The sequence below is a fragment of the Populus alba genome, chromosome 2, assembly GCF_005239225.2.
Source record: "Populus alba chromosome 2, ASM523922v2, whole genome shotgun sequence".
Lineage (NCBI taxonomy): Eukaryota > Viridiplantae > Streptophyta > Magnoliopsida > Malpighiales > Salicaceae > Populus > Populus alba.
The window spans coordinates 1,019,356-1,032,091 of record NC_133285.1 but is presented as its reverse complement, the minus strand read 5'-3'; the positions used below and the strand labels follow the sequence as shown (position 1 = coordinate 1,032,091).

At 32.0% G+C, this 12,736-nt stretch overlaps 1 non-coding gene across 1 annotated transcript; it reads left to right on the top strand.

Annotated features, from left to right (window-relative positions):
- Positions 1–239: 239 nt before the first annotated feature.
- On the top strand, positions 240–350 carry LOC118029414 (small nucleolar RNA Z279/snoR105/snoR108). Its single transcript, XR_004684167.1, has one exon. It is a non-coding gene; the product is annotated as a small nucleolar RNA Z279/snoR105/snoR108 (small nucleolar RNA).
- Positions 351–12,736: the final 12,386 nt, after the last annotated feature.

Below are 12,736 nucleotides of genomic sequence, written 5' to 3'. Positions count from 1 at the left end.
AATTTTTTTCTTCTAGATAATAAACACTTATCTAGAGAGAAAAGAAAAACATATCCATTCAAATAAATCGAAGATATGTCATTTGCCATATGTAATATAAGACACAGAACGGACAAAGGATGCTGAGGCAGTTGAGGATTGTAGTCCCACATCGGCAAGATAGTAAGATGGAGGTCTCCAAGCTCGTTATAAAGGAGAGAGATTGCTCCAGTAAAGAGCATGATCCTTCAGGGTTTAACGGGATATGATGATGAGTGGTCAGTCCTCGCAACTAAACATGCGAGATGGGTGTTCAAACCCGCTCCCTGGTTACGACAACAGGGCACTCCCATCTTCACCAATCTGATCCCTAACTGAAGTCATCTTTCTGTTCTCCAGATTCTTGGGAGCAGTTACTAGGTTTAATTAATTGGCTCGCTCTGTGTTGCGATTTCTGTTAGGTATATGCTGTCTAATTTGTTTCCTAACGAGGTCTGGTTCTCGGGGCCTCGCTTTCTGAGATGGGACTGTGTTTAAGGTGATTGTTAACTTTTTGAGGCCTTTGAGGGGGTAAAATTTGCCCAACTAGATAGAAAAGGAGGGTCCAAAAAAGCCGTGAGAAGTGATGGTCCACATAAGGAAATGATTGTTTAGGGCAAAAAAATCAACCACCAAAAACCCTAACTTCGTCTACAAGACAAGGCACTGTAATCATTGACCCCAAATACAAAACTGAAGCGTTTCTTGACTAGAAATGGATTGTAAGATGCAGAGGAATGAATTATGCTAACTTTTTATACAAAATGATGTGTGCCTTTTGTGATAAATAGTATTAGAAATGAATAAAAGAATTATCACAATAGTTTATATTGAAATATTGGATTTTTTAAAAAAAATTAACACTTTTTAATTTAAAAAGTGTTAATTTGACCCAAGTGACCCAAATTTAAAACTTTTTAATTTATATTGAAATATTGAATAAAAGTGCATGAACAAGTGAACCATATTTGTTATAAAAAATAAATGAACCGCACGCCACCTTTAGACGGTAAATATGGTACTATTAGGTCATCTTGTTAAGATGTTTTAATGACACTGATGATTTTGCAATTAAAATTTGGTATGCTTTCAAGGTTTTTTTTATTATTATTTTATTATTATCTCTCCTATCTACATCCCATTTCATTTTTAAAAACAATAATAGAAAAAATTGAATGTCATGTTTTTTATTCAGAACATATACAATTAATCCGTGATATTTTACCCTCTTTTTTTCTATTTAACTTCATCAATATTAAAAAAAGAAAGAAAGAGAGATATAAACAAAAATAGCTGAAATTTTGCATTAAAATATTGAAGGACAAGAGCAACAGCTCCGTATATTTAACCTTGCTTTCCTTTTTTCAAGAATGATTCCTAGTAACATGGTTTCCCAACCCGTGGAAAGTTTGTGGTGGCCTTGTCACAAGGATTATTTGACTGCTGGGGCCATTAGTAGCCTAAACGGGACTTTTTCAAAATGAAAAGTCTTTCAAATGTAGCAAATGATGGGATGGGATCTTGGGAAGCAGTTCTGTAGCTTCCATGAATCGTATCTCTGCGGCTGCACTTTGCTTTTGCCAAAATCATATTTCCTTCCTTTTTGCCCCTTGCTATATCTCCACCTTTGCTTCTCATAAGAGTTACTTTCCCCACGTTTTCCTTCTTCTCCACCAGAACTAACCCATCCCATTGCTCTTGGAAATTCCTTTAACTTCGACGAAAATCCCGACAAGAATTCAAAATCTCCTCCTTCCTTGTGAGCCACAGAGCCATCCGCGGTTTTCGGAGGAAGGGCTTGTCTTGACTCGGTTCTGAAAGGTCTGAGAAAAGTCCCAATTTACACAGCTGAGAATAAATTCAAAAGGGAAATGGATTTCTGTAAGCATTATGGATCTCCAAATTTCGGTGAATAGAAGAAGAACAAAAAGTAAAAGGGAACCTCGAGATTTCCCATAAATGATAAGATTCCTCCTCAGTTTGATACAGGGAAAGCAAACCAAGATGTCTTCTTTTCCGATCACAAGAGCTACCTGATTACAGAGAAAGGAAACCAACAAGGCATAATAGTCAGAAAAAACTAGATTATCATGACCTGGATAAAATCATGCCATCCCCGTCTTTGAACAGAATAATGCCTGTATAGATCTTAGCTGACATGGATGAGATCGGCGAGGGACAAAAACGCATAAGAGAGGAACACAAGTAAACCAACATAGGCTAAAAGTGGGTTAAACTAATCTAATCTCCTAGCAGATAGCTGCAAACCAACATATACAGGCTTCATGCCAAGTTCCAAAATCTGGTAGATGCTGCTGGTAGGCAAGGCTCCTCCGGGTTAGTTTCCTCTCTTAGTTTTGCTTATTTCTTTTTCACATTTCTTTAAAAATTTCTCTTGCCATGTCCCTTTCTGGATCTCTCATATGCGTTTTTGCCCCAGCTAATCTCGCCTGTCTATATTGATCAGTCGGTTATTCTTCCAGCTCTCCGTTTGCTAAGATAAAATCAGATGTTAGAAATCTTACAAAAGAAGAAAAAAAGAAGCATAGCGGAGAGCAACGGATTATTATAACGAAAATAAAATCTGTAATAACCCATCAAGGAAACTAAACAATGTACCTGACTATTTCTTCTTTCAATAAATGGAATCCATGCTCCTCTTTGCCTATTCCTATAACGCTGCTTTTATAAGAGATTACAGCCAAGCAACTTCCTCTAGGGAGGTCCATTCATGGCTTCTCGCTCGGTTTCTTAGAAATTGTATCGCTATTTCTACCTTTTACTTTACTTGTTTCACGTATACACGTATAAGCAAGTCTCGGACCACGCGTAATTTACCATAAAACCATTCCAAATCACTGAGAATAGTCTTACTTCAATTTCTATTTTAGTCTTTTCCCTATACTTGCCAAAAAGGAGTCTGCCCCGGAAAACTCCCTTGGCAAACCAAGCTCAAAAGAAATTAGATGGTGGTGGTTTAAAATCTCCAAACGCAGTCCCTTGGCCACTCTTTTTTCCTCTCCTGCTGTATTTTACAATTTCCTGTGCATTTGACAAATGAAACCGCAAGGAAATTAGGAACATGCATGGCAATCTCTTATGCATAAACCAAGGTTAAAATACATTTTGATCCTATAATTTTTTGCAATTTCGTACTTTGGCTGCTGTTGTTTAGAAAAACCTCAACACCAAGTTCGTGATTACTTCGATGTGTACACATGTTATTAATTCGTAACAACTAATGTAAGGAGAACTCTCTGCTATTTTTTTTCCAGTGAAATATTTTCGCTTGTATTTTTTCTTCAAAGAAGAATAAAAGAACATTTGATATGTGTTTTTTGGAAGACAAAATCTGAAGAAGCAAGAAGAATTTCCAATATCCTCGTAAAAAAAGAAGAAAAGAAGCAGCATTTTCAATATTCCTACATGGGATGGTGTTGTATAAAACACGAAATTTTTTTAGAAATTTACTCTCGAGGCTGACAATTTTTCCTTCCCTCTTCCCGTGAAGCTGCTTCATCTTTTCTTCCATTAATAGAAGAGATATTCTGCTGCTTGCGTGACTACTGGATCTTATAAAATAGCTATCAACTCATGATACGTTACCGAAAAAACGAAGAAAAAGATTCATAAAAAAAACACCCAAGTCTGTGCCCCTTTTGAGCCTAATCAAAAGCCACTTTTTGGTGCCCCTGTGAAGTAAACGTTAGTTTTTCTCTTATTGTAATTTTTTTCAATAATATTAATTAATTAAACTGTTTTTTGTTGTAACTTATTTACAATTACTTTCCTAAGTTATTTATTTATATATATATAAAATAATTTTTTTTGTGTGTGTGATTTCTCACTTTTTTTTAAAAAAATCTGGTGTTAAAGTACTGGAGTGGCAAATGATGGATTAATTAAGCCCTCCCCGCATTTTTTTTTTCTCCAGAAAATTCCTTCCTATTATTATACTCGCATTAATGAGAGAGTTCATAAGAATTGGACTGGAAAAAAAAACAAAACCCTATATAAAAGAATTCTCTTATTAATTTAATGGCTAGCTGTGGAACGACCCCAGAACATTCTTTTCTTCTCCAATTCGACATGCCCTCTTCTTGTCCCACTGAACGGACACTTAAATGATGACCCAGAATGCATGAGACATCAATATATGTTTGAAATTATAATGAAATTATATATAAATAATATCTAATAGTTTATTTTTTCTTAAACTAGCTATGATTTTTTAAAATATACATCATCACTTTATTTTCAAAATTCTCGATCCATACCAAATAAAGTTTAATAAGCAATTCCAAAAAGAATTGGAGTTCTATAATAAACATCTCCAAAGTTTCACAAAAAAAAAAACTTTATTCCGATTACACATTGGTCTCGGATCATATCATAACCTGGAGAAAATGATAGCAATTATTTGTTAGAGCAAATTCTTTTTGTTTTTTTATCTGGAAATGCTACTAATTGGTTCATTGATGCATGAGCAACGTCAGAATAAAAAAGTCCCCTGAGGGCAGTGGGGGCGGAGGACGCACTCAGCTAATTACCTATAGAACGATGCCACTCATAGATCCCAGATGACAACCTGACATTGGCGAGTGACTATAACGCTCAGGGGAGGGACCAAAAGGACAGTAAGAGAAAATTTTGAAGAAAATTCCAAAAAGTCTTCAAACTGTCATTAATTATTTGAAATGGCGTCACCATCAAGATCCCAACCTTCCGTTTACTTCTGTTTCTTTTTTCAGTCTTTTCCAATTTCTCACACAAACCATATTGATTTTTTATGAATATACAATTATACTTTTTAATTTCTATTTTAAATTATCAGTTAATCTTTTAATTTTAACTGTTTAATTTATTTCTCTTGAGTGTCCATAATATTTTAGAGACTTTTCAATAACTGAATCAGTAATTTTTTTTTGAAAAAATACAATAATATTATAAAAAACATATTCTATAAATAAATCTGAAGTATCCAAGCTTATATACTGAAATTAGTGAATTGAATCTTGTTTGTTATGTAAGTAATTTTATGAATTTAATCCTCCATTCAATATATGCATGTAATTCGTTTCAACATCCTCGTGGAACCCATGATTATTGCATTCTTATGTGACCCTATTCTGCCTCCCCCACCTTGTTTTTTTGGTACCGATCCATGAAGAATGATCAAAGCCCCTCTAATTCAAGGGGGGACCGTGGGGCGCTAGCTCATACCAAGGTTACAACATCTAGTTTGACCAAAGGATCATTGGACTCGATCACTTTAATGTCTAGCTTGGTCACAAGCCAACCTGACTTAACTCCACCTCATCTTATTTATTTAATTTATGTTTGTATTTATGTAAATTAAGATGATCATCACATTGAAAAAATGGGAAATCAGTGTCATGTGGCTAATATTTTTATCTCATATATTGAAACCACAAGGAAGCTACGAGAATCAAGTATAAAGTACAATTTAGTCCTATAATTCTCCAACTGATCTACTTGAGCTCTTATTATTTGAAAATCGCAGTCTCAAGTTTAATTGTTCAATTTACTTTAATAACGTGCAAGCTTGCTAATAACCAGTAACAACAAGTGATTGAGAGCTTTTGTAACTTTTTTTTTTGCCCCAAGTTTTTGAAAAAATATAACGTATTTGGATTTTTAGAAAAGAAAAGATAAGAGAATAACAACTTAACGAAGAAAATAAATAAATAAAGCAAGTCATTTATTAAGTACCCTCCAGCAATTTTACAAGATACACGCGCTTGGAAACAAATTGAGAAACTATAGATTGATAGTGATATCGTTATACTCCCAAATAAGACAGGATGGTATCAAATTAGGAGCAGCAGCAACCAGACTACGAGGCTTCAAGTCTTGAAAAAAAAGACAATATTCATGAGAATTGGACAAGAAAAGAAAAGGCTTGGAAAAAACTAAAAGCATAAAAAAGAAATCTTTTTTTCCTTTTCCTTTGTTGCATGACAACCTCAGAAAACGTTCCCTACTTTTTTCTCCAACTCACACGTTTCCTTCTTGTCCTATCGGAGCCCACCCTTCAATTTCATTTTTTTTCCACGTTCTTTCGGCTTCAGAAAGTATCCCAATTCACTAACCTAACGAAGAATTCAGATCATAATTAACCTGTTTGACAAAGAACAAATCATGAAGATCCTTCAAAGAGATAACAAGAACATGAATACTTATACCTTGGATTAAAAAAAAGGGCTACCCCCCATTCCTTCTTTGAGGAAATGCTTTAATCCCTTGTCAAATCAAGCCAATCTAGACCTTTGACATGAATGAGATTTGCGAGGGACAAAAACGCATAAAGATACGCAACAGCAGCAAGTTTTCTGCAAAAGAAACTAGGAAAGTAAGCAAGAAAAGAGGCAATTACAAAGAAAATATATAGCAAAGGAAAGACGATTTCCTTGTATGGTTGATTGAAATTTCCTCTACGAGAGACACGCGGAAAAATGGCTCATTTCTCTCGAGAGTAAGATTTTATTAGGATTTAGGGCATAAAGTACACTTCAGCAATACGACATGAATGTTTATGCTTCTAGTAATTAATCAATTTGTCTTGTAAAAAAAAAAAAACAGAAAAGTCAACGACCAACGGATGATTTATTAATTAAACCTTAGGTTAAAATTATGTCTTAAATTGGGTTTGGGTTTTTAAGTGGCATGGATTAATTAGCTGGTTTGGTTAAGCACATAAAGCTTAGGCACGCCTCACAACATTCAAGCAACCGAATGGCTTTTGGAGGTAGCTTATGTTTTTCCTAGCTGCACGTATCATGGACGATGCAACAGGATGAGAAAAGAGTAACGGCGCAATAATTTATTCGGGGGTGGGGGGGAATTAACGGCATTCCTTGTGACGGCAGCCACCTTAATTTGTCTGTGAGATATGTACAAGATATTTTTAAAATAAAAATGTAATTAGGTTTTGAGTTTTAATATAGAAAGAATTACCTCTGTCACTCTATTTTTAATCAGATTAAACTTGTTTATTAACTTTTAAAAAATCATAGTTTATATTATTGGTCAATATAAAATAAACTAATCTATAAAATAATTTAGAATATAAACTGATATACGCTCAACAAAATTCAAGTTATAAATTTTAATTTTTAAAAAATTGATAGATAATTATAATTTCGACTAAATTATAAAATGACATGAATATTTTTTTAAAATATATTTATGTATATTTTTTAATTAGTGATTGTAAGCCTTGAGATTTGAAAATAATTGATAAATTATTGTTTGCGTGAGTTTTGCACAATATTTTAAATACTATCCTTTTTATTTATTTTATGAAAGACAATAATTGATAAATTATAAAACTAATAAAACACCATTAAATCGATATAACCAATATATATCTAATGGGTAAACTAGGTGCTTTTGTTGCAAATCTTCTTGTCACTTTATTATCTAAGATTCTGCGCACAGCAATAAAAAATTTCACATTTTAATAAATTTATCTATTTCTTTTTTTTAATTTATATCCTGTTAATTTTCTCATTTATCATTTTTATTAAATGTAAAAGAATACACATTCTGAATATAATTTAATAAATTGATGATTTAAATAATCTTAATAATTTATAATAAATTTATTGACTGGTTCATGATATTATTATTTCTATTTTTTTTTCAGGGAATCGAGTGCATTGTGGTAGCTCAAGCTTAGAGTGTGTTTGGTATTGTGGTTATGATTTGAAAAAAAATTATTTTATAAAAAAATATTTTTGATTGAGGTTGGTGCAGTTTGATATTTATATATGTCTAGTTTAAAATTGTGGTTCAAATTAAAGTTGAATAAAAAGTAGTTTAATGTATTTGGTTAAATATTATAGATTTAACTACCATTATTACATTATTAAATAAATAATATTTTATATCAAATATTTTTTATTATTCTATTAGCTTATTTATAATTTCATCTCGTATGGAATTCATCTAATAAGAACTATAGTTTCTATAGTTTTTTGAGCGTGCAACAAAATCAAATAAAATATCATTAGAAACAAAATTAAAATTACGATCAAATTCCTCAAATGTTATATCATCATGCAATGTCCTTTTAATTTATATAATGTTATTAAATAATATTAAACACTATTTTTTCAAGTAAAACACAATATAAAAAGAAAATTTATTTTTTTTAACCGGATTAGATGCAGTTTAAAAAACAATAAAAACATTGTTTACGTGAACAATACCGAGTAATATTCACCCGGCACGGTTCACTTCAAGAACAATGCCAGGGTGAATTAATTCACCTAGCATAGATGTGATATGGGGAGAAGTAGCTCTCAATTATTGTGGGCAAACCAGCAATTTTAACGTAAAATATATAGGTCCCACGCAAATAATAAATTAAAATTTGAAATTATCAAATATGTTTTTTACATGATTTCCTTTAAAAGTTAAAGGCACCGTGAAAAAAACACCATCTCAGTAATATAGGAGGTTCGTTGACCGCGCTCATTAATCTTTGAGCTTTAAATTTCAATCTGCGTTGCATTAATAACGTCAACAATAAATAAAACAGATGTGAGGGAAAGGAAGAGAAAGCAATAAAATATTGGATGTCTTGAGACAACAACAACGGGTTGGATGAGTTGGATTCTTAGCAATAAAATATAATTTTTTTGTTTTTAATGTTTTTTTATTTTTAACAGTTTAATTTATTTCTCTTGAGTGTCCATAATATTTTAGAGACTTTTCAATAACGAATTAGTAATTTTTTTTGAAAAAAATACAATAATATTATAAAAAGATATTCTATAAATAAATCTGAAGTATCCAAGCTTATATATTGAAATTAGTGAACTGAATCTTGTTTGTTATGTAAGTAATTTTATGAATTTAATCCTCCATTCAATATATTCATGTAATTCGTTTCAACATCCTCGTGGAACCCATGATTATTGCATTCTTATGTGATCCTATCCCGCCTCCCCCACCTTGTTTTTTTGGTAATCATCCATGATGGATTATCAAAGCCCCTCTAATTCAAGGGGGGACCGTCGAGGCTAGCTCATACCAAGGTCACAACATCTGGTTTGACCAAAGAAACATTGAACTCGACCATGGTCACAAGCCAACCTGACTTAACTCGACCTCACCTTGTTTATTTAATTTATGTTTGTATTTATGTAAATTAAGATGATCATCGCATTGAAAAAATGGGAAATCTGTGTCAAGTGGCTAATATTTTTTATCTCATAAATTGAAACCACAAGGAAGCTATGAGAATCAAGTATGAAGTACACTTTTAGTCCTATAATTCTCCCACTGATCTACTTAGCTCTTATTATTCGAAATTCGCAGTGTCAACTTTAAGTGTTCAATTTACTTTAATAACGTGCAAGCTTGCTAATAACCAGTAACAACAAGTAATTGAGAGCTTGTTTAACTCCTTTTTTTGCCCCGAGTTTTTTATGAATTTCTTTGAAAAATAGAACGTATTTGGATTCTTAGAAAAGAAAATACAAGAGAATAACAATTTAAAGAAGAAAAAAAATAAAGCAAGTCATTTATTACACGCGCTTGGAAACAAATTGAAAAACTATAGATTGATAGTGATATCGTTATACCCCGGGAGGAGACAGGACGGTATCAAATTAGGAGCAGCAGCAACCAGACTATGAGGCTTCAAGTCTTGAAAAAAAGACAATATTCATGAGAATTGGACAAGAAAAGAAAAGGCTTAGAAAAAACTAAAAGCATAAAAAAGAAATCCTTTGCCTTTGTTGCATGACAACCTCAGAAAACGTTCCCTACTTTTTTCTCCGACTCACACGTTTCCTTCTTGTCCCACCGGAGCCCACCCTTCAATTTCTTTTTTTTTTCCACGTTCTTTCGGCTTCAGAAAGTATCCCAATTCACTAGCCTAACGAAGAATTCAGATCATAATTAACCTGTTTGACAAAGAACAAATTATGAAGATCCTTCGAAGAGATAACAAGAACATAAATACTTACAGTGTACCTTGGATAAAAAAAAGGGGCTACCCCCCATTCCTTCTTTGAGGAAATGCTTTAATCCCTTGTCAAATCAAGCCAATCTAGACCTTTGACATGAATGAGATTTGCGAGGGACAAAAACGCATTAAGATACGCAGAAGTAGCAAGTTTTCTGCAAATTCTTTTACTACTCTGTTCTTCAGATTTTTCTCTTGCACCACTTCGATCCTCATGCGTTTATGTCCCCAGCGAATCTCATCCATCAATTCACCGGTGATTCAAGTATATATACTCATTCGACCGACACTTGACTAGCATGCTGTCAATCCATCCCAGTTGCTTCCTGAAATCCTTGTTGCTCTTCGTTGTTCCATGTAAAACTTGTACACACGATATTGCAATTTATAGGAGAAGATCTACACCCTAGGAATCCACCTCGAAAATTCGACACCCGATTTTTTATGTTCGTGGAAAATACGTCGGTTTACTCAATTTCTATGTTCATACACCGATTATAATTTTACAAAGAAATATCGCTTCAAAAGTCATTCAGTTACCGATTTTATGTTTTTTTCCTTTTAGTTTTAATATCATCATATATTAAAATTATTCTACCAAACACATTTTAAGAATGATTAAAAAAATCAAACAAGCAATGCCAAATCATATCATAAATTAGTCTATCGGAGAATAAATTATTAATATATTAGAAACATTCTTTTATCTCATATAAAAGTGAATTCATGAATAATTAAATTTCATGGTGAATCATATGTTAATATTAAAAAAAAATATAATATTATTTTTGATATTTCTAATAATTAATTTCTCCTTATCACTAAAAAAAAGAAGAAACTAGGAAAGTAATTAAGCAAGAAAAGAGGCAATTACAAAGAAAATATATAGCAAAGGAAAGACGATTTCCTTGTATGGTTGATTGAAATTTCCTCTACGAGAGACACGCGGAAAAATGGCTCATTTCTCTCGAGAGTAAGATTTTATTAGGATTTAGGGCATAAAGTACACTTCAGCAATACGACATGAATGTTTATGCTTCTAGTAATTAATCAATTTGTCTTGTAAAAAAAAAAAAAAACAGAAAAGTCAACGACCAACGGATGATTTATTAATTAAACCTTAGGTTAAAATTATGTCTTAAATTGGGTTTGGGTTTTTAAGTGGCATGGATTAATTAGCTGGTTTGGTTAAGCACATAAAGCTTAGGCACGCCTCACAACATTCAAGCAACCGAATGGCTTTTGGAGGTAGCTTATGTTTTTCCTAGCTGCACGTATCATGGACGATGCAACAGGATGAGAAAAGAGTAACGGCGCAATAATTTATTCGGGGGTGGGGGGGAATTAACGGCATTCCTTGTGACGGCAGCCACCTTAATTTGTCTGTGAGATATGTAACAAGATATTTTTAAAATAAAAAATGTAATTAGGTTTTGAGTTTTAATATAGAAAGAATTACCTCTGTCACTCTATTTTTAATCAGATTAAACTTGTTTATTAACTTTTAAAAAATCATAGTTTATATTATTGGTCAATATAAAATAAACTAATGTATAAAATAATTTAGAAATATAAACTGATATACGCTCAACAAAATTCAAGTTATAAATTTTTAATTTTTTAAAAATTGATAGATAATTATAATTTCGACTAAATTATAAAATGACATGAAATATTTTTTTTAAAATATATTTATGCATGTTTTTAATTAGTGATTGTAAGCCTTGAGATTTGAAAATAATTGATAAATTATTGTTTGCGTGAGTTTTTGCACAATATTTTAAATACTGTCCTTTTAATTTATTTTATGAAAGACAATAATTATTTGCTTTAAAAACTAAAGCTAGCGCGAAAGAAACACCATCTCAGTAATCTAGGAGGTTCGTTGACCGCGCTCATTAATCTACGTTGCATTAATAACTTTAACAATAAATAAAACAGATGTGAGGGAAAGGAAGAGAAAGCAATAAAATATTGGATGTCTTGAGACAACAACAACGGGTTGAATGAGTTGGATTCTTAGCAATAAAATATATTTTTTGTTTTTTTTTAATGTTTTTTTCCGCCTCTCATTTTTTTAATACAATTTCATTATTCTTTATTAATTATATACTTTTACTATCATATCACCATGTGCCTATCATAATTATTTTATTTCTAAGAAAAATATTTGATGCAAAAAATTAACATGCATATAATTAAATTAAAGATAATTGACAAAAATAAAAATTTGATTTACATCATAAATTTATTTAGTTAACTCAAGTTTATTTAGTTTTTTTAAAAAATTAAACATTATTTTTTTTCAATTTTATCAGGAAAAAAAATTTATCTTCTTTTCTCCAGCTTTCGCACTGTTCCTTTCCGTCCAATCAGAGCAAACACCTCCCATTATTCTTGGTTATTTTGACTTCAAAGACTATCCCAATTCCTGACCAGAAAACTGAAAATCTCATAAATGAAATTTTCTCTCTCCCAGGAAATTTCTCGTATCGGTGAATCCATGAATAAATTTCATGATGAATCTTATGTTTGCATTAAAAAAAAATAGAATATTGTTTTTGATATATCTAATAGAATATTGTTTTCCTCGAACATTTAAAATAAAGGAAAGGCAATTTCCTTCTACGGTTGATTGGAATTTCCTCGAACGCTGGCTGGGGGGTTAGAGAGACACGGGATGCACACGGGAAAATGGTCCTTTCCTCTCGGAAGCAG